The 19,938-nt window shown below is 39.0% G+C and overlaps 2 pseudogenes; one reads left to right on the top strand and one right to left on the bottom strand.

Moving 5' to 3' along the window:
* The first annotated feature begins 8,167 nt into the window (after positions 1-8,167).
* On the top strand, positions 8,168-9,335 carry LOC134224187 (uncharacterized; annotated as a pseudogene).
* A 71-nt stretch (positions 9,336-9,406) lies between these two features.
* LOC134223067 (uncharacterized) lies at positions 9,407-19,656 on the bottom strand (annotated as a pseudogene).
* Positions 19,657-19,938: the final 282 nt, after the last annotated feature.

Raw genomic sequence — 19,938 nt, 5'->3', positions numbered from 1 at the left:
AATTCGAACTTTTGATTTGCAGCCCAGTGCCCTACAATATTATATGCCAAACGATTCAGCAAACGATTATTTCACAGTAGGTTAGGCAAGGTCATTAGAAATGTATATTTTATCGGTGACTTTAAAAAAAAGATTTTTATTGTTTTCTTCTCCAATATGCCGTATAAAAATTCAATTGATATGTCGGCAATGAATAAATCATAGTAATTAACTCTCAAAATTTTATTTTGAAAACCATGTATCTCGGAGGTTTTTAGAAGCTTTTGCTTGGAATTTTCAGAAAAATATATTTAGCTCTTTTAGTGGAATGTATTCAACCGTCTAAGACAAATTAAGTACTCTCCATTTAATTCCACCAATTAATTTTCGATATCTTTGCAGATACGTATTTCGACCACAACTGTGTGGTCGTCTTCAGTGTCTCGTACTTGACTCGTATGAACAGGACTCTTCAATATACTTCAATTGTATGAGATTTGAGCAAATAATGTAACAAGAACTATCAAAAGGCCTACAATACCTCTGGAAGATTGTGGTGAAGTTGATCTAAATAAATGAAAATTTTATATGAATCTTAAGTTATCCAACATGTCCATATAAGACCCTAGAGCATTTGCGAATGCTTCGTCATTCAAATAAGTCCAACGCAGCTGTTCTAGGTTCTCTAAGTTGTCCGGGAGTTGAGTACAATTGATCTACCACGTCAACTAGAGGTGTGCGCCGCCGCGCCACGCCGCCGCCGCCGACAGTTTTGCATCGGCGCGCCGCCGTTCAAAATTTGTCACTCCGCTGATCTATAATTTTCCACGCCGATTTAAATTTTCAGTGGAAACTTCAAAGATTCAGTGCATTTTCCGTATAATTTCCTGATAGACCTCTACAACAGTACGTTGAAACTCCTTCGGCCGAAGTAGTCGTTTGGTCGAAAGGGCAATTTGGTCGAAATAGACATTCGGTCGAAAGTGACGTTCGGCTAAATTGGTCATTTTGGTTATTAAACAATAACGGGAGAATCTTTTGAATTTCGCCTCGAAAAATTTATGAGCTTCCCCAGATAATTCTTCAAGTTTTTCCAGAATATTCATTTGAAAACTATTTTTTGATTTTCCACGGGAACTACTCTCAAATTTCGAGAACTCTTTGGAATTAGCAAGAGGACCTCGGTATATTTACCAAGGAAAATTATTCGGGATTTACATGAAAATCTCTTCAGAGTTTTTAAGGGAAGTTGTTCCATATTTCTACAGGAAAATATTCGTAATATTCACGGAAAGTTCCTATTGAGTCTCTGTTGAGTGTTCTTTGAAATTCACACAGAAAATTGTGACTAGTAAAAAAGATGCTTTAATGTTGAATTTCCCAATCTAGATCAATTAGTTTTAGACGGTTAGTTTTTTTATCCTTTATTAGAGTGATTTTTTTTCGCAGGGAGAAGTTCATCATTAAACGGCTAGTTTGGCATAGCCAACTTTGAAATATTAGAAAAATGCTCAGAATTTTTGAGTATTGATTTTGGATTTCTTTAGAAAAATATTTCCATTTTCGATTAGAAATTCTTGATAAGTTCCATTGACCGAAAGTGACAGACTTGTTATTTGGCCGAAAAAGCCGTTTGCCCTAACAGGTTGTCTGGTCGGAACGATCGTTGGCCAAAACTGCTATTTAGCAGAAATAGGTTTTTGACAGAATGGGCCATTTGGCCAAAAATGTCATTTGGTCCAACCTCGTACTGAACTTGTAATATGGTCAGAAATGGCCACTTGTTTGGCGAAATGGTCTTTTTGTCAATTGACCATTGAGCAAAATTCCGTGGCCTCTTTATTTTTAAGTCGATACTGTACTTTAGGCCAAAAGACATCTAGCCAGGTACCATTTAGCAAAATGTTTCACGATAACATTTAGCAAACTGTTATCAGATAAAAACTGGTTTGTCCGAAAATGTAGTTTGGCTGAAAGCGATGTACAGCCAAAAGGAAAATTTGGACGGACTTTCAAAAAGCTGTTCACCCTAACAGGTCATTTGGCTGAAAGAGAAAAAGTCGTTTGACCGAATATACATCATTTGACCAAAAACGAGCAATGGGTCATGTTTCAAGAAGGTGCGCCTGAATGACATTGGCAGATTACAACCAAATTTGGAACACAAATTCAGTATCTTAAGAAGACGATGATAGGAGGCTTAGGGATGCTCTTTGGAAAAGGGGGGGGGTGTAGGGGGAAAGGTATTGCTTAGTTATCGATCAACTCAGTTTAGCTTCTGAACCCCTTGGCCGATTTAAACCAAATTTCGAACACAAACTCTTTATCTTAAAGAGACGAAGATAGAGGGGTTAAGGGTCATACACTAATAACGTAAGCACTTATAGGGGGAGGGGGGTCTGCCATTTTCTTACGATCCATATAAATAAAAAATGATGTGTATGGGGAAAATCTTACATGGTGGGAGGGGGGTTGAAAAACCCAGAAAAAATGCTTACGTAATTAGTGTACGGCCCTTTAGGGATGCTCTTTAGAAAAGGGGAGGGTGTGGGGGGAGGTGTATTGCTTAGTTATCGATGAACTCAGTTTAACTTCTGAACCCCTTGGCCGATTTCAAACAAATTTAGGGTAGGAGGGGTATTGTTCAGCAATCGATCAACTCAATGTAAGTATTGAACCCCATGACCGATTTGAACCAACTTTGTATCAAATATTGTCTTTCCTAAGGAAACGATTTTAGTGGATGTGGATTTTAAAACGGGAAGAGTGCGAGAGGGGGTTATGTCCACCAAATTTGGAACCCATATTCTCTGTCTAAGGAAGAATATATCAGATTGGGTGGGAGTATCATAGCTGAATGAGAGAGAGGGTGTATTTATTAAACGAACAGTATACCTTTTTATCGCATGGGTAAATTCAAACCAAATTTGTAAACACGTATTCTCTACTCAAAGGAAACTATTATAGAGAGTCTAGGAGGGACTTTTGGAATGCGGGAGGTTATTGGGGTTGGGTATTGTTTAGCAAACGACTTAATTTAAAATCCCTCTTATTTAGTTAATCCGAGGCTCTGTGACATTGTACAATGCTCCGAAAACAAATTGCCCATATCTCTGAATGAATCAGGCCATTAACATAACACCATTTGGCCTAAGGTCATTCGACATAAAGGGCATTTTGGACAATTATGAACAGCATCAGAAAAATCTTTCATAGAAAGCATGCATTTGCTGGGTATAAAGCAATGATAATTGTTACTCTTCATCGGAATCATGGTTTGCTCAGGGAAAAGCAATGAATAATGTGTTTCCTTCTGGATGGTGGATGTGATTGTTTCTTTAAAAGTAGGCATTTGCCCGGAATAATGCAATGGTGGGTATGATCCCTTCTTTTAAAATTTGCGTTTTTTCTTCTTTAGAAATAGACGTTTGCCCGGAATAAGGCTATTCAAACCTACGACCTTCAAAATAAGTCAATGTTTCCAAAAGCCTTCGTTTAATCAAATGATGAAGCATCAATAAGTAAACACAACTACCCTGTTGACCAATTGGTTTTATCATTTTCCGATTGTGAAAAAAACCGCGAACCAAACTGGCAATTCCGAGCAAGACCGGGTACATAAAGCTAGTGTTTATTAAAATATTCTTCTGGAAATTATTTTTTTCGGACTTTTTTAAAACGTTTACATGTAATACGATGTTGTTTAGTACCAACCACAACTTAGCATATTGTCAGTCATATGCAATGACTCGTTCCCATCCTGGAAGGAGGTGGATTATGAAACCAATAACTTTCCATGGATGAGCAGACCAAAAATCTATGGGCTAATTTTATTCTTCTTCATCCACCACCGCTGCCATCGCAGCTTCAGCCATCATCGGCCTCTAGCCATAAACTCTGAGCGATACGAAAGAGAAAACAATGCACGAGCAAAAAGCACGTCAGTAAGCGCTGCTCTCACACACTGGAATGACTCACACACGGCAGGCACAGCTTCTTTTATACACAAAGAAAATCTTGCGGTGGAACCGAAGGACCGTGGCATATAGCATTCTGATGTCCGTGTTAGGAATGTACGGCATTGGTATATATGACATTTTTATTAGCATTGATAAGAATTGAAAATTTCAATGATTTATCGTTAATAATTTTAAGTTTCAATGACAAATTTCTGGAGAGTGTCCGAATCGAAAATCTTCAAAATCCATTGAAAGATAAAGGCGCTAGTAACTTTCAAAATCTCTCCTTCTAGCGTAACGCTGTCGATTTTCAAAAAATCTAAATGACACCCAGTATAGTAAAAAAAAACGTAAGTCCTACGTCAAAATACCGTTTGGTAAAAAATTTCATTTGGCAGAGAGAGCCATTTGGCCCAAAAATGTCCTTTCTGCAACCTTCTTTGAAAAGTGTCGTTCGGTTGAATTGATCATTTTGCCAAAAAGACGTTTAGCCGAATAGGTCATTTGACAGAAAATGCCGCTGGGCCAGAAGGGTTGTTTTGCAGAAAGGATATTTTCGGGCCAAATTACCATTCCTACCAAACGGCATTTTCGGTCAAATGATCTATTCAGTTAAACGAGATGTCCCTTTCGGCTGTATGTCGTTTTCGGGCAAACTACATTTTTGGTCAAACCATTTTTGACCTGATAACAGTTTCGAATAAACGTTCAATTCGGCTTAATGGGATTTGGTTAGATGGCTTTTGGCTTAAATATGCCAGTATCGACTTAAAAGTAGAGAGGTTACGAAATTTCGTTCAACGGTCGTTTGACAAAGGGCATTTTCAACGTAAATGTCATTAAATTTTGGACTAAATTACCCATTCAGTTATTGACATTTGGCCGTATGACCTGTTGGCTCAAACGATATTTTCGGTCAAATGCCCCATTCTGTCATACGATCATTTCGGCCAAACGTCATTTTTGGGCTGATGACCTATTGGAAAACGACTGAAGAGGGAAAACAACTTTTTCGGCCAAATTACCAGTTCGGACATACGGCTTTCGGCCAATGGGATTTCCTAAGAATTTCTTATGGACAATACACTAGTCGTTCGATAATTGCAACATGTTTTCGTTTCAGCTAGCGAATGGCTTTCGCTAGCTGCGACGCGTTCTAGACGTCAAACAATTGTCAGACGTCGTCAAAATAGAAGTGCATCTGATTGTTCACCGCTATGCAGCTATCATCGACTTTGACATCGTTTTGAAGCTCAGCGACTGCATAACTAATGTAACTTTCGAAATGCAGTTAAAAGCATTGCAGTTGAATGACTTTTAGTTATTGAACGTCTACTGCACAACGAATTTCCCTTAGAAATCCAATAATTTCGAAAAAAAAAATTCGCTGCTTGATGTCCTCGATATTTTCTGGGTACCGTTGCTTGCTACTTCCGGCGCTTCGTCGTATACTGCTCCAGCGTTTGTTGGGATCCGCATTCTCCACTGTAATACCAGCACAAGTGAATCTTTAAAGTTTGTTCAGATGGATGGATTTCTGGGGCATAAGTAGACAGTGCTTTCAGCAACTTGTGGGTATAAGCAGCTTTAAGGATTCAGTGTCTAATATAATTTTCCGCAGAAACCTCTCGCGCTTCGATTTGAAAAGCTTTTCTTGGATATGCGGTAATTAGAGTTTCCATCCCGGGATTTAGGAAAATTCGGGATTTCCCGATTCCCGGGATAGTTAATAGAACACCTTAACAAAAAATATGAGATTCCCCTATACCACTCAATGGAGAGCCACTTACTGATACTTTTTCCAGCAGCTACAGCTTTCTTTTAATTAAACGACAAGTATCTACAGTACAAGATCAGCTAGATCTATTTGGCGCCTGCTTCCTACTCATCTCCCGTCTACAGTGAGGTTGTGTACACTAGCTGATATTCGCCTTGCTAATCTCCTCACGCCGCCCAACATGCAGTCTTCCTGAGCTTCTTGCCTCCAAAACAATTCTTGATCCAATTCATGTCCTTCCAATCGACGTTCGTACAACCAGTGACGGGAAATGTCATATCGATGTCATGGGACTAACTTGCTAATAACTTTTCTCACAAGTCATTTACAATAATGTTTTCCATATAAACATGTAGCTTTCAAATGACCCGAAAACTTTTTCTAATATGTAATTTCTCTAAATATGATATTGGCGGCGTGAGAGCCGAATTAGTGTCAGGTGACATTAATGTCATGACATTCCGTGACATTTTTTTAATCTCGCTCTCATGGCTCACACTTTGTATTTAGAACAATGATCTGTTCGACAAAGTTCTAGGACCCTTTAAGTACTACATGTTGATCAAAAAATCCGAACTGTAAATGACTTTTGGAAAAAGTTATTACGAAATTAGTAATAGCAATGCCATGACATTTTTTTGACATTTCCCATCACTGCGTACAACAAACATTCCGGCACATGCGCAGTACTAATGGTCCGACCCCGATGCTCTGCCTATTTTTTTTTTGGTTCTTGCTGCTGTCCAGCTCCTGACCAAAGCTTCGCTTGAACTCCTACTGACCAACTAGCAAGCTACCGAAAGTTCGAACCTCTCACTAATTTATGTACGGCGCTACCCATGACTTCCACAGCCAATGCATGATCCCACGATGCCACGAGACATATGCGCCCGATCCATGGATCCCAGACTGCGATTACGTTTCTGTAGATAATCCATCGACATTATTTTTAAGATCCTAAATCTTCCTGGATCATAATCTGTTCCAGGGTTGTTAAACGATAAATTATCGTCGTTAATTTAACACCAACATCGATAACGATAACAGTTGTACGATGATGTTTCGGTGACGATAAAGTGAGCGTTGATTTAACGTTATCGTTATCGAGTACTCGTTGATTTATCGATAATTATCGAGTTAACTGTAACGTGCACTACAACTAAAAGCACAAATTTCTTAGTTTTCCATAGTAAATAATCTGAGAGTATTTTTAATGTCTTAACTGTTTAATTTAGTATGATCAGCAAAACTTCTGTTTTGAAGATGCAAAACACCCAGTTAAACGATTATTTTATGATCAACAGTGAGGACAAAATTCCTCAGCCTAACCGACTGAATTCCTAATACTGAATATGGGACGAGGTTAGTTCACCAATTCATTGAGAGTATTTTTACTCAGTGCAGGTACTCTATGCCTAGAATGCAGTAATGCAGGTCACTGCACCATATTGTTTTAAAGCTTGGATCCCAACATGTTGCCGAGGGATTCCGACTCCAGCTGCTTATCATTGCTTATCCGATAAGAAGGATTGACAAAAAAAAAGTCATCATGTGTCGGCGGTAGAAGCGTACATATATTGATGTACATCTGTCTGGGTAGTTCTTATCAGAACACCTATGCGGCATTGTAAAATATCACTAAACAGAACACCTCACTGTTCTTGATTCCGTAGAATGTCAGGCATTAATTGTAGAGTGAATCGCTTCGATCAAAATCAACTCTGGTCAACAGGCTGCACTCAGTTTGTCTAATTATTGGCAATTCTCTCTCTTTTTCGAAGAATCGATTCAAATTAGAATTGAATTGAGTTCTAATTTTAACTCTGCGTTATCTGGCCTTTCTAAAATATGAACTTCACTCCTGAACATTGAATTAAATATTGAAATGAATAAGGATCCTGGATTTCCGTGATATATGAACAAGTTCATCCCGAATCCCGAGACAACGAAAATGGCCGGGAAATGGAAACTCTAGCGGTAATGGACCGCCCTAATAAAGATGCTCAAGATTTTTCTCGCTGTTGCCTGCCTAGTCACCTAAATTGTATCTACGGGTTGACTTTTCGATGATCAATCACGCTATCGGTTGTTCACGGGAAGGCTAATGCGGTAATTTGATCATCAAAGACAAATAGTTGAAACAGTGGATCAGATTCGGTATCGGAACTTGACTATTGTCGCTGCAGCACTACTCTGCAATTCGCTGGAGAGTCCAGCGACGCGACAAATCTCAGCGATGTCAGATGACTTGTCATTTTTGGCGGTGACATTTGGTTTGTTTTGACTCCTGTCATAAGACGAGTTTGAACAATCCCATTGAATTCCACCACTTAATTGTATCCTGACAGACCTGTTTTGACTGATAAACTGCATTATTTTCAAAACTTTTCGAAACCGTATTTCTCAAAATCTTCAAACCGGTAAACACCAACCCTCTGAGGAGTTTTAAGAAGAAAAATAAATATACAGGTGAAATTGAGTAAAGGTTAGATATATAATAAATATTATTCAATAAAAAAGTGTACTAGAAAATTTTAATAAAGGTTCGTTTTGCAGACAATGGCGAACATCATCATCCAGGCAGTTAAAAACCATCAAGCAGAGCCGAATACTGTATATCATGCACTATACGGGCATTATTATTTGGGAATTTCTAAAAAAGATCTTGCGAAAATTTATGGTAAAAGTTTATCTACAATTTACTCCTGGTTAAGAAGATTCGAAAATGAAGGTGTCTATCAACGAAAAAAACGCATTCAAATCTACAAAAAGTTCCAAGTGGAAATGAGATCATGGATAGTGCAGTTGTATCAAAATCATCCTTTGCTGTTCTTGGACGAAGCCAAAGAGAAATTCCAGAAGCAGTTTCATATGACCATCAGCGTATCGTCGATTTGTTTCATTCTTCACGAGGCTGGGCTCTCGTGGAAGACGGTTGAGAGAAGGGCGATTCAAATACGGGATGCCGAGATCATCAGATTCATGCGAGAGCTTTTGGCCATCCCGTGGGACATTTATAATTTAGTATTCTTAGATGAGGTTAGTTTCGATAATAGGGATATGCTGCGTCGGAAAGGATATGGAGTTGTGGGACAAAAAGTTATTTTCAGTGGGGAATTCTGCCGTCGACCTCGTCTCTCTTTTTTATGCTTTTTAGGAGTAGACGGTATGTTAGATAGTTTTTGGACAAGTGGAACATTTAACCGTTTAATTTTTTTTGAATGCATTCGTGAGTTTGCGCTACATAATACAAATGTTCATCAATACCCAGGATTCAACTCAGTTTGGATAATGGATGGGGCGAGAATACATTGCGATGCTAACATTATTAGGTACCTGCGGTCGATAGGCATAATTCCCATCTTCCTTCCGGCGTACTGTCCTTTTTTTAATCCTGTGGAAATTATTTTCGGACTCGTCAAAAAGCGACTGAAGAGGACGCACCAAGAGAATACGCCCATAATGGGTGACGTATGTGATGCTATGAGTTACTTCAGACAGTATCCTTGTGAAAATATATTCACACATTGTGGTTATTATATCCCGGGGGAACATTCTACCCAGAAAAAGGATTGCAACAAAATCCTCAAGATTTGGGTCTTGATGTTTGCACAGAATAAACATTGAGGGACGCAAGGGGACGAACAAGTAGTTTTATTTCATATTATTAACAACTTTAGATCCACTCCCTTTAGATGTGATCGATATCCGGATAGTTGAATACATTATCGGCCAATACTTTGCTCAGCTCAGTCTCCTCTGGTTGTACAGCAAATTGCACAGCAGCAATAATTTCCTCCGCCCCTTTTCCTTTGGAAATCATTCCTTCCAGCTTCTGTGCGACATTTGTCAGAATAGAAATTGCTGATGTAACTCCGTGGTGAACTTCTTCTACGTCCTTCATCCAGCTTCCATTAACGGCATGAGCTACTGATGCACCACGGTGAACGGATTGCAATCTGGCTGCTTCTGAAACGCCAGTCCACCTAAAATATTTGGCGAGCTCCAATGGTGGTGACGTAGCCGTTTTCATAGCTTCCTGCTTATATGCTGCCGATGAATGAATTGTATTAGCCCACCACAACCAAGAACTGTGGTGGTTTTCAAGCTCAGGATGATTTTCCTTCAATTCTTTCGCCAACACTGCATCGTCGTGGGTTGAATGAGCACCGGATCGATCAGGGTTGTTCGGTGCAATCAGCTTCTTAAGGACCATCTGATGCTGCGAGTTGGTCTCGACATTAACCGAATGCGCATGAACAAAAATTTTGATTTGCTTGTCTCTCCATGATGTAAGCAAGCGGGACGTTACTGACGAAGTATTGTACGCTTTCCTCTTACTCGGATCGTGAAAAGTCACAAACTTCTCAATATCTTCTTGATCCGGTTCCTGTTTATCAGCCCATTTTGGCCCATCATCGTCAAAGACGATTTGCCGTGATACATGCTTAGTTGCTACTTTCCAAATTGCATGTCATCACATCTTCCACGAAATTGCTACCAACGTTTGTGGTTCCCACCTCTCTTGGGCTCATTTGTCCCCGATAGAGTCGTCGGAAGAATTGTGCCTCTAATAGATACAGATAAGATACTTCCAGGGTTTCTTCCGCAGTGTCCAACAAGTTGACATCGTCGGAATCAGCAACGAACGAGACATCGCGGGAAGAACGCCTTGGTGAGCGCGAACGTTGGTTGGAATCAAGAACAACGTCCGTAGTTCTTCCAAATATTCTTCCTCTTCATACCTAAAAGAAACATTGTAAAAATGTTATTATACCATCGGGTTTTACTGCACTCATTTCATTGCTACTTACATGATATGGTTGTGGTTTGTTTCCAATAAATAATAGCAGAAAATTAAAAAAAATGCGGCGTGAACTGCAAAGTACACAAATTTAGCTTCTTGATATTTAAAAGAATGAAACCAAAACAAAGAGTGATTAAATAAATAAACAGAAATCATAGTGCGTCAATCCTTCTGTTCTGCATTGATAACGGACGATATATCAAGCTCTATCTGGAATAAGGGCGAATGTCGCAAGAGCGAATTCTCTTCGCCGACTTCCCCTCTTTTAAATTAAAGTGACAAGCAGATGATTTCGTTGCGGTTTTCCCCTCAGAACGAAAGAAAACAATGAAAACTTGCATTCTGAGGTGATAAACCGCGATGAAATTCTCTGCTTGTCACTTTTATTTAAAAGAGGGGAAGTCGACGAAGAGAATCCTCTCTTGCGACATTCGCCCTTTTACCAGATAGAGCTTGATATTTCCGAATTTGCAATTTTTTTCTACAGTTTCCACTGATTACAAATGTATTTTTATAGGTGACAGCACATGTATTTATAAGCTTATATTTTGAAGAATAGGATTTGATGTAATTCATTAGTATGAAACCAACATATAACGGAAAAAAGGAATTTAAATTATCTAGTGTATTTCGCACACTATAAAAAAGGAAACATCTCATCGATAAACTGTGAAAATTCGCTGGAAAACAGTTGTCAGTCGAGCGACTCATCGCTTCCGATTTTAGTCTGCAAGTACAATATTGTACACGTCCTATTGCCTCGTTTATTTTGATCTATGTTCGTGCCGTGACGCAATCCATTACTCTCATAGTTGAGTAATTCTTAAGTAGCGTGATATAATCGCATCAAAGCTTTTAACCGCCAAAATGTAGGCAATTTACGTTGCATTTACCATACTAATTCGAATTCAACACATTGAATCGAGAAAGACATCATCACCACTGTTGGATAAATTAGGGTTTTCTTCTCCCTTCTGCTTCGGGCTTTCTCCATTTCCCTTCCTTTTGCCCCTTCATTTTTCCTTTTGCTAGCTTCTAAACTATTCGCTAATCACTTCTCTACTATCATTTCACACTACTCATTTCTCATTTCTTACTTCGAACATCTCACTTCCCACTTCACGCATATTGTGCCTTGCAACAAAATGACATCTTTTGTGATCATTTTTCAAGACTTCCACAGATCTGAAATGTTTTTCCACAGTACAAATAGCACGTGCTATCAAATCATCCACCACGTGATGGTCGAATTTTCAAAATTATCAAAGTAGCTTTTTTCTGCAGAAGGCTAAGAAAAGGCATTCAGCTAGATGGAGTTCGGCCAAATGACCCTTTCGGTCAAATGGCATACTGCCGAACGGCATTTGGCCAAATAATCCTAAACCGTTTTGATACTAACACCCTTTTGCTTAAAACCTAATTGTATCATACATTTATATTCATTATCAGCTAACAGTCAGACAGTACTGTCCCATTTTATCCCACCATATGATTGAAACTTTCACAGACACGTATTTCAACCTTACCAGTAAGGTAATTGTCTGTGTCACTCAACGAGTCAAGTGGCGGAATTAAATGGTACCTATAGTACTAACTCGTCTTATGACAAGTGAAGACATACCACTCTAAATAACATTCTTTCATAGTTCTAAATCAGTTTAAAATTGATTCTTATCTAAAATAAGGTCGCCTATAGCCTGCAACTTTGGATCCATACGTCTGGGAAATTTAAAGGATATGAGAATCGCCCGAAAAAAAAATAATTCGCTTCTGGTACAATCGATAAAAAAAATAAAAATAAAAAGGTCACTGTGCAGTATGTAGAAAAAACGTGCAGTTTGAACGTCTCCGCTCACGAGAATCACGTTTCTTCCGAGAAGTTGCTTCTCCATTTTTATCCGTATTCCGTAGAAGCAAACTACTTTCTCAATCGATTTGAGTTTATTGTGCATAACCTAAGAGCAACCGTGAGCACTGGATGTACACTCCATGAACATTTTTAATAGTGAGGTTAGAAAACACGTCCTTTCGTGGGTTAATGCACGTGCATCATTCAATGCAGAAGCTAAGAGGGAAGTGGAAAAGTCTCGCCAGACCCGGCTATGATCATATCAAAACCCGAACGTGACTCAATCAATCCAGTCTCGTCACGGTGTATCACCCAGGAAAATAGTTGAACTTATGGAGAAGTTTTGCAAACGTGATTGCTCTCCGTGAACTGGTCGTGTGTGCCGGCCACGGAAGGCAAAAAAGCTCGTTTCATGTTTTAAATTTTCTTACGAAGGATTGTAGTAGCCTTTAGGTGATACCAGACCTAGGATAAAAACTTGAGCATCGCCGTAAAGACGTCTGTAGCTTAATGCATAAATCCCCCCATAGCAGTCTGGGGAATGTTGCTAAATTATCAAGAACCATGATTGTTCGCAGCAGGGATGAACCATTATTTTTCTGTTTCTTGCATGGCTTTGCGTTTCATTAGGAACTTGACCTGCCTCGAAACTTTTTATGCATGCAATTTTAAGAATTAGAACCACGTTTGGCAAGCACAATGATACGCTCACCGTTTCCGGATGAGCAGTCTTGCACCTTCCGGTAAACTGGAGACCCCCGGAAGATAGTTTTGTTATTATTCATTTTCTTTGATAAATCCCCACCGGAAAGCAAGCTGCACAAGACAAAGTTGTTTTCTTAACATCAGCCAGCCAGCTGCATGTAGTCAGTGTTCGTTTCCGGAGAAAAGGAAAAACGCAATAACGACATTATAACAGTGTATTTACTCTATGCATTATGTTATTTCAAACAAATCTGCCTGCCAGGTTGTCGGAAGCAGAAGCCGTCGTCAGCTGCAATCCTAAATGTACGGAAAAGTTGTGAAATTAATCGCATTGTCTATCTGGATGCTGGAATCAGCTTGTTGATTATAGTCATCTCTCCGTAGAATACAAATTCATTTACCGCTGTGAGCTGTTTCATATCCGGTGATGTTATTTTGAAAATGAGTTCTAGAATACCATTACAAAATTCTATCAAACCTCTGTCATTTTCAGTATATCACATTGTCATAACCATCCCATGGTTGACGAGAAAAGCATGATCCCTGTTTGGTGGATTAGTCTGATTTTAAATTGTGGGCAGCAACAGTAAGGCCGTCTTCAGTGTCGTCTGTACGCAATAGATCTTTTATTTTAGCATGGTGTAGTTTTCGAGACTGCTATATTTGGGGTTTTACTGACTTTTTGACATAGTTCGTTGTTGACAACATGTGCCGTAACAAATTGTTTTAAAATTATGCTAAATTTTGAAATTATTTGCACCCATTTATATCATTGGCGTAACTAAGGAAAAATTCTAGGGGGGGCTAAGCTTTTTTGTTCAACTGTCCGGAAGTTGGCCTACCAAACAGCTATTTCAATACATCCAGTGACGACTTGCTCTGACATGAAAATCTAGAAATGTCGTGGGATTCCCAATAACTTTGATACGTAAAAAACTTAAGAGCTTTAGATACATAAGACTTTCAAGTTTTACATATCCATTAGAAATAATTTCAAGTTATTGTGGGCTTCATGGTCGTGCGGTAAGCGACGTCAACCGTCTAGACGCATGTGCTAGGGAGTAAGGGTTCCATTCCCCCCGGTAAGGAGGAAACTTTTCGTGATCGAAAAATTCTCCACTGGTCCACTGGGTGTTATGTGTCCTGTCCGTTGTCTCATGCTAAGTGGTGAGTGCTCAGTCTGTACGACCTCTGGTCGAAGACGGTGTTCCTGTCTTTTTACATTTTAGTTACCTCTCTTTGAAGTTTCAAGGTTTACCGAGCTTTTTTCGGATTTCAAAGATTATGGAAAAAAAATTTCAGCTTATCAAGATAATTGTAAATTCAAAGTTTTCGGGAAATAGCAGCAACATCGCTTGAATACTTTACCAGAGAAATCTGCAGAAAGAAATGCCTTCAAAATGTCTGCTATTACAGGCATACGATACGTTGTACTCAGCTATCACAATATCGAAAGAAAATCTTGACAATCCTTTCAGAAATGCAATGTATCTTTAAGGGTTATGTTGGAAAGCTAGAGGTCATATGCTTATCTCGACAGAGTCCCAAAATGACTGTAACCATGCTCGTCCTATCTCTCACCTTGGCTCATTTATCATTTTGGCAGCACAAATGTCAATGCATAGGTGACAAGCACATCTAAAAAACATTTTTCTGCGTACTGAAAACGAGTTGGGTTTTGGCGTTATGTGCCTCCGAAAGTGTAATTTAGATTCGTACGCAATTCACCTTAAGCAATTATATGTGTGGCTGAGAATAAAGGAAGCGTAATATCCTTCGTGTTTAGCATTCCCCAAGATATATCAATTTTTCGAAGTTGGAAAACATGATAAAATATATTCAACTCATTGTAGAGAGAGATGATAAGAATTTATTATTTGCAGTTACGCCCAGATATGATCAGAGCGCCAGATATGTGCCATACTCATGCATTGTCGTAGGAATTCTAGGGGGGGCTAACTTGATTCTAGGTGGGGCTATAGCCCCCCCTAGCCCCCCTGTAGTTACGCCAATGATTTATATATTCCAATTACAATTAGTGAAGGAATCTGGAATATCAAAAATTGTTTCTGCAACATAGAACTTTCAAACGTGTTGGTAGAATCAAATGGGTCTGTACGACTAACATAAGAGCTTTAATAATGGAAAAGATTATCCAATAAATTACATTACACAAAAAACCTACGATGTAATGCAATGATAGCAGCATCCTCCAGAAGCAATAGCAATTAATCAAGCTCACCGGTCAATAATGGAGCAGCTCCACATGCATGCAACCGTCTAGACAGCTTCCCGAACAACACACACCAACCAATTCCGCCGTAAATTACCTCGCTTTTTCATTGAACCTAGCGAGTCTCACAACAATTGAAAAGTTGGTATGAAAAACCTCCATTCCTGCCTGGTCGGTCTTTCAAATGGAACATCGTTTCGATTTCCTTCCGATTGCTTTTTTGAAAGGAATAATCCCGCTTTATATCCTTTCAAAAAAGCACTTTTTTTTCTGCTCCCATATGCTTTGTAATCACTGCACAGCCACCACTGCACATTGGGAATCTTCGAAAATTTAGGAGGAAAAAATATATTCACCACAACGGTCACATTGACCGACAGATCGTGGCACACACCCCTCAAAACGCCAGCCCCTACCAACACACCTTTTACCATGCTAAAAACTTTTTGGGAGGTTCAGCTCAATCAAAACCCAACAAACAATTTTGGCTGAATAAGCTAGAATTTTAACTGAAGAAAACTATTTTTGATTTACCTGTCATAAGACGAGTTTATACAATCCCATTGAATTCCACCACTTAATTGTATCTTGACAGATACGTATTTCGACCTCAACAGTAAAGCCGTCTTCAGTGTCTCGTACTTGTTTTGATTGAATAAACGCTCTTACTTCTTCCGATGTTTGTTGGGAAGTTTTATGGGTTGGCCCATTTGGATTAAATTTTAGTTGGCTACTTCCCACAAAACTAATTCAAAAGAGCAAACATATTATCATAAGCATCGTGAGAAAGTTGTGAACCATGAGAATTCTCAGTACGGTTCAAACTAATGCCTATTCGCTACTGAAAGAATAAAAAAAGCGTTCAATAACAGGTTTTCATACAAAATAACCAAGTTTAGAAATCATTATTTGATTTTGCTGAAAACTCGACCAGAATTAAAATATATCGTGAACTCACTGACAGAATACAAAAATATGGATTTGCGGTGAAGTCAAAATGCATTTTAAACCAAAAAAAAATAGGTGTTTTGAATATCTTGGAAATTAAACGGAGATATCTAGAACAAGTATAATTGTATTGCCAGAATACGCAACTTTGCTGAATATGCGGTTTGCAACCCTCTGAAACTTTACATTCCTTTACTTTTTAAACTTGTCCAAGAATATCGGGGCCTTTCTTAGCCGTGCGGTTAGATGCGCGGCTACAAAGCAAGACAATGCTGATGGTGGCTGGGTTCGATTCCCGGTCCGAACTATGTACCTTCGGAAATTCCTTAGAGAATTCGTTCGAAATTTTTTGAATGAAATGCCAGCGGAATTACGGGAGCAGATGGTATGGAATTTCCGATGTAATACCTGGAAGAATTTCTGAAAGTATTGCTAGAAAAATTCCTGAAGAAAATTCCGGAGGGGATTCTAAACTACTTCTTAAACAAATTTTTGAAAGAATTCCTTACAAAAATTATTGATTTTTTTGCAAAGGAGTTTTGAAGAAATTCCTTCAGGAAAGAGAAGGAAATCAAGATGGAACGATTGTAGGAAATCAAGATTGTAGAAATCTAAAAAACTCAAAGGTGCAGCCCAATCGGGTTGTACGCAAAGGTGATGTAGGACTACGTAGCTATTCGAAATTGATGGTATATGGCATGATTATTTGTGTCTTTTTATTAACATTGAGGAGGATTGTGAAAATGTGAAAATTTCAAAGAATTTCTCCAGGAATTCCACCAGAAATTTATACTGAAATTATACCGAAAATGAAATCAACAATGGAGTTTTCGGAGGAATTCCTAGATCGCAATGAAATCCTGAAAGAATTCCGGTGGAAACTTCAAGATTTTCACTGGGAGATCCTCCAGGAGTTTCTCCGAAAATTCCTCCTGGAATTCTTCCAGGAGTTCCACCGGCATTTCCAATTTCTCTAGGATTTCCTTCGAGAATTATTCCGGTAATTCTATCGGCAGTTCTTCTGAAAATTCTTCCGGAAATTTCGGCAGAATTGGAATTTATTTAGGCTTCTTCAGGAATTTATATAGATTTTCCACCAGAAGCTCCTCTGAGAATTTCTCTGCGAGCTCCTCCGGGAATTCTCCGGGAGGTCCTCTGATGATGATGATGGTCCAGCTACAAACCCCAACAAAGGTTTCAGCTAGACGAGATTTGTCTATAAGATGAATTCTCTTGTTTCCGAGAATGCTTGTGGTAGTTTCCCCGGGGTTCCTTTGAAAATTCTCCCGGGAGTTTCTTAAGAAATTCTTCCAGAAAATTCCTTCGAGGGTTCCTCCGGAAGTTCCTCCAGCAATTCATCCGAGAGTTTCTCCGGAAGTTCTTCCAGAAGCTATTCTAGGAAATTATTCAGGCTTTTTTTCAGGAAACCATTTAGGCTTTCTTCAGAAATTAAGCTGGAAATTCCTCCCGAAGTTCTTCCGATAGTTTCTCTGGGAGCTCATCCGGGAGGTCCTCTAGAAATTCTTCTAGGAGTCCCTCCTGAAATTCCTCCGGGAGTTCTTACGGGAGCTCCTCCGGCAGTTCCTTTGGGAATTCCTCCGGAAGATCCACCAGCAGTTTCTACGAGAATCCCTCCGGGAGTTTCACTGGCAGTTTCTCCGGGTGTTTCTCTGAAAAGGAACTCCCGGAGGAACTCCCAGAGTAATTTCCGGAGGAACTCCCGGGGGATTTTCTATCCAGTATTTTGCGCTCGATAATGGCCACCGAGTAGCACCGAGTGAGTGCCTTTTGACATTCGAGAGGTAGAAAATATTTACACTTTATAATCAATGTAGGCTTTGATTAATTGAAAAACATTGGCACTCATTCGGTATCTACAAACAAAGGTAAATATGTCAAGCATTTTCCAATTTGTTGTTCAAGGATATGGTAGTTTTTCACGTATTTTTTATAAAAATTTATTTTATTTTATAGGAATGTGGAAGCCACTAGATACTAAGAAATCCTATGACATGATCAGTATTTTTTTAAAGATGAAAACCATTTGGATAAGGTGATATCCAGGTAGTCTAAGGCTCGATTCATTAAAACCTTATAAAAATAACCACTCAATGTTTCGCGTGCGCAACGTGCAAATGGACACTTCTACTTCCCATGCACTAATTGTGCGTAAAAAAAATCCGACCCCACCTGTGTCACAACACTCTTCCAACGCGGCGAAAGTGTCCGCGTCGGATGGCCAGATAAACTTACAACTGCTGGCTGACTGAAGGCACTTTACTGTTATTGAATAAAGGCCCAGAAACCTGAATATTTTTTCTGCATTATATTAATAACGATTGATGGTCATATTAGTAGATCTTTTATATGTCCAGCTTGGATAATATGAAATAAAGATATTCACCAACCAATGATTCTGATATTCATATAAAAATAAGCTGCCGCTAACCGCAAGTCGAGCACATATGTATATGGACCTCCATATACAGATGTGATCGACTTGCGGTTAGCGGCAGTAAAAATAGTAAAAAAAGAAGTTTTGGGAATTATTTACTTTATCTCAGTATAGATTTTCAATGAAGTTTAAGGGAATGGTAAACTTTTCCAGCACTAAAGTTGTTATGTGATTATTGTGTGGACACGCAGCAATGATGGTTCATCAAACATGAACATGCAACGACATAGAATTCTTAAAAGAACCTCCCGGAGGAATTCCCGTAAGAACTCCCAGAGAAATTCTCCGAGGAACTTCTGGAGGAATTTGTAGACAAATGCCTAAAGAAATGCTAAATGAATTCCTGGAAGAAAGCCTGATTGAATTCCCGAAGGAACTACTGGTGGAACTTCAGAGGAACATCCGGTGGAATACCCTAGAGGAAGGGAAACAATATTTCTGAAGGAGCTTTCGAAATCCCATTTCCCGAGAAATTCCTGCCAAATATCGTCTAGAAATTTCCTGTAAAGTTCCTGGAGATATTACCGGAGAATTTCTTGGAAAAAATCCTGGAAGAACTCCCGGAGGAACTTCCTCAAGCACTTCCGGAGGAATTCCCACGTGGAAGTCCTGAAATAATTCTTAGTTCCTAAAGGAATTTCCGAAAAAATATCTTAAGGAATTCCCAGAAAAATACCAGGAGGAATTAATGCAGAAATTCCCAGATGAAATCCTGAAAGTATTCCCAAATGAATTGCTGAAGAAAATCCCTGCGGATTGTTCCGAAGAAATTTCTGGAAGAACTCTTGGCAGATATCCGAATAAATTCCGAGTGAAGTCCGGAATTCTAGTACACTTCCGCGGAAAATCTCTGCCCCCCCTTGGCTTCGCCCATATGGTCACCTCACGTGAGAATGGCTGAAATCGACGCACCTCACGTCACCCGAGTCGTAGTATAAGCCCATTTATAGTCAAAAGAGCATACTTTTAAGTCGTTTATGTGTAAACTTTTTTAGCAGTGTATGGACAGAGGATTAATTTTGATTTCGTTTCAATTTGATTTTTGTTTTGTTGGATCTTGTTCAGTGTGATTTAGTTAAGTTTGAAATTCGAATTTTGTTGTAATGTTTACATGGAAATGGAATTTAATAGATGAATTGCGTAAAACGTGGTTGATTTCCATATTTTTCCAAACACATATGACGTTTTGTAAAATTTTGTAAAGTCTACGTAGACATCATGGGGGG

Source organism: Armigeres subalbatus, chromosome 3 (genome assembly GCF_024139115.2).
Source record: "Armigeres subalbatus isolate Guangzhou_Male chromosome 3, GZ_Asu_2, whole genome shotgun sequence".
Taxonomy (NCBI): Eukaryota; Metazoa; Arthropoda; class Insecta; order Diptera; family Culicidae; genus Armigeres; species Armigeres subalbatus.
This window is presented reverse-complemented; position numbering and strand designations above follow the sequence as displayed.